The 3,467-nt window shown below is 35.9% G+C and overlaps 1 long non-coding RNA gene across 3 annotated transcripts; it reads right to left on the minus strand.

Moving 5' to 3' along the window:
- Positions 1–70: 70 nt before the first annotated feature.
- On the minus strand, positions 71–2,606 carry LOC111793922. Of its 3 annotated transcripts, none has more exons than XR_002814994.1 (3): positions 2,435–2,606; positions 1,953–2,254; positions 71–185 (listed from the first exon to the last, which is right to left on the minus strand). It is a non-coding gene; the product is annotated as an uncharacterized LOC111793922 (long non-coding RNA). The 3 variants fall into 3 exon arrangements; XR_002814993.1 differs by lacking the exon at positions 71–185 and having other exon boundaries at positions 1,327–2,024; positions 2,101–2,254; XR_002814992.1 differs by lacking the exon at positions 71–185 and having other exon boundaries at positions 1,327–2,254.
- Between the last annotated feature and the right edge of the window lie 861 nt (positions 2,607–3,467).

Below are 3,467 nucleotides of genomic sequence, written 5' to 3' on the forward strand. Positions count from 1 at the left end.
AAAAAAAAAAAAAAAAAAAAAAAAAAAAAAAAAAAAAAAAAAAAAAAAAAACAGTTCGGTTTAAAACATTAACAACAGAAAATCTTAAACAACGAAAAACAAAACTACATAACAGACTCAGTCATGGATTCCCAATAGTCCCTAGCCCGCGGGTCTCGTCCTCGGTTGGCCTGCATCATCTAAATCTGGAAAGAAAAGTTATAATAATTTTGATGAGTAATTAGATTACCCAGTAAGTAGCTAGCTTATCATTAGGGGTGTACATTCAACCCGGCAACCCGACAACCCGGACCAATCCAACCCGAACTATAAGGGTTGGGTTGGGTTGGATTAGCATTTCGGGTAGGGTTGGGTTCATTTTTCTGAACCCGAACTGAATCGGTTCGGTTTTGGGTTCATGCGCAAAACCTTCGGGTTGATCCGAGCCAAATTAAATTATATAAAATATATTAAGAATGTTCTTGTATTAGTGGGTTTGTTAGAGTTGTATTGAGTCCAATTTAAAAATACTCACGCTCGAGTTCGACGCCAGCCAAATACATATATATATATTTTTTTTTTAATTTCTTTGTTTCGTTTATATTATTTTATTATTTTTAATTATACACTTTAGAAAAACTAACCTATAACTAGTTTTATTAATATATTTATATTTAAGATATTAAACACTTTAAATTATTTGTATATATAATTTAAAAATAAATATAATTTAAAAATATATTCTAAATTATAATATATTTATTATCTATTTATTGTAATATTATTATATCACAATTTATATATATATTTATTTTTTTAATAGTTTAAAGCAGCTTATAAATAAGTATATTTCAATTAAAATATTTTTATATATTTTTTATTTTTGTTATATACCATACTCTTAAACTAATCATTTTTATTCTTTATTTAATTTCATGATCTATTCTTGTATTTTTGTTATTTTAATCAATTCTAAAAAAATGTCGATATTTAATTGTTTTTAATTTTATGACAATGTTAAATTATGTTAATATGTTACAATTTTCGCTCGTTATTTTTTATTGAATTTATTATTATTATTTGTCAATAATTATAGGTTAATTTGTCTTTGTGAACTTTTAATATATTTTATCTTCCGAATAATTATAAATTGTGTGTAAATAAAATTTAAAAAAGAATGACAATCCAACCCGAACCCAACCCGAAAATAGAGGGTTGGGTTGGGCTGGGTTGTGAAAAGCTTTGGGTTGGGTTGGGTTACCAATCCAACCAACCCGAACTTTTGGGTTGGGTCAAAAAAATCTCCCAACCCGACCCAACCCGGACCATGTACACTCCTACTTATCATTCATGAGTTCATAACTAATCTTTCCAGGTGTTTTTAAGTTTTATTCGTCATTGACTCCTAGTTTCTCTTACTAGGGTCATCTGTTCATTAATGAGGTATCTTAGCTACCTCTAGCTTAGGTTACTCACTCTCTCTTGATATGCTTATCTAGAATTTTCGGACTCGTATGTAAGACTCGCTCTCGGTCAAATACGACCCGTCTACTAATTTCTCTGGCGGCCTGCTTATCTCATATACCAACGATCAGGAGTACTCATGCTCCCTGACTTAGCACACAACGCATTGGTCAGGAACTCCGCGGGGATTAGTAGACTATCATACTCATATAAATAAGCCATGACTCAATAACCAATAAGCATATTCTAGAGTCATAACCTTTCCATTAACATGCTTAACATACTCACATTTACTGCATGCTTTCATGCATTTATCATGTTCAACACATAGAACATTCTAGTAATCATTTATAACACGCTTACATCACAGGCAAGCAGTCACAATATACAGCTAGACAAACAATATCATCACAGCACATTAACATGCTAAGCTCTTAATCAAGTAAACAACATACTCACAGGTTGTAACACAACTTAAGAACTAGTTCAAAGATCGATACGCTACTTACTTGGTTTCGAACTCCTCTTTTCTTGGTTGTACGTTTAACAAGGTATTCCAACACAATTTCTTTCTATTAGACCTATATTTCACCAATTTCAAGATAATTATAGGCCAATTTTAATAGGACAGGTCGAAAGGAGTCGAAGGGGACAAACCGGGAGCCAAAACGACGACGCACGCGCCCTCACGCGCCTGCACACGCTCGACGAGTTTTTCTCACGCGATTGATCTGCGCACAGTCGCGCTCCCACTCTCGGACTCCCACGCGCCCCGCGTGTCCCTCTCGCGCTCGTCTTCAACCTCTGTTTCCTACAATTTTTTCCCAAACTTACTTATCTTACTTCCACAATCCGAATTTCATCTCGATTCTTTCTACAACTTTGTAGATCTCCTTATTATGATTCTAACAAGCCCTATTTCATAACTTATTATGCAATATAGACCATGATATCGAGATTTAAAAGTTCGGACAAATGGGTTTTTCGTTACCTTTGCGACAACCGCTTAAATCAGCTTAAGTTCAGAGTTTCAATGGCTGAAAATCACCACACTCGTCCCCCCATCCTCACGTTTGCAACTAACCCAACAAACGCTGCAGAACCTTACAATTTACCGAGCATATGGGTAAGATTCTCCCTTCTCCGATGTCTCTGTTTTCTTTTTTTTTTTTTCTTCTCTTCTTCTATTCTACCTTCACACCCAACCTTTATAACCCTCATTCCACCAACTCACAAACCCTTCTTTCCTCAACTTCTTGACATCTCCAATCCACGTGTCACTATCCTCCTCCACCATTACAATAGCTCCTAAACGCAACAGCTGTTTTTTTTTTTTTTTCATAACTATTATAACAATAATATTTATTATACTATTAAATGCCAATATTGACGTTTATTTATTTATTTTAGATCATTATAATATATCTACCTTATTAATTGAACTCCGATCTTTGAGAGTTGTTCCTCAAATTTTACCCACGCTATTAATTGAACTCCGATCTTTGAGCGTTCCTCAATGTCTCCAAGCTGTTCCTCTGTTCGGATGAAATCAATCTTGATGAGCCCCCAATCTGCACATTCCCGGATGCAGTGGAATCTAATTTCTATGTGCTTGCTCCGGTCAGGCAAAACTAGATTTTTGATTAGGGAGATCGTAGCTTTGTTGTCCACATATAGCATTGGTGGATCGCCTTCTCTTCCGATGATTTCTTCCATCAGTCGCGCAAGCCAGACCCCCTATGTTGTCGTCGTCGAAGCGGCGATGTATTCTGCTTCATAGGAAGACAAAACAACTACTTTTGTTTTGTTGATTGCCAGTAGATCGCGCCGCCTGAGAGGAAGTAAATCATCCTGCTGGTGCTGTTACGATCATCAACGTCACCGGCCATGTCACTATCACTGTAGCCTACAAGATCAAGCGTCTTCTTTCCTCACCTTGTGCAGTATCTCACACCCTAGCCTCTAGTTCCAGCTACATAGCACAGGATGCGCTTGACAACCACTAGATGCTCCTCCCTAGGTGC

Source organism: Cucurbita pepo, chromosome LG04, assembly GCF_002806865.2.
Source record: "Cucurbita pepo subsp. pepo cultivar mu-cu-16 chromosome LG04, ASM280686v2, whole genome shotgun sequence".
Lineage (NCBI taxonomy): Eukaryota > Viridiplantae > Streptophyta > Magnoliopsida > Cucurbitales > Cucurbitaceae > Cucurbita > Cucurbita pepo.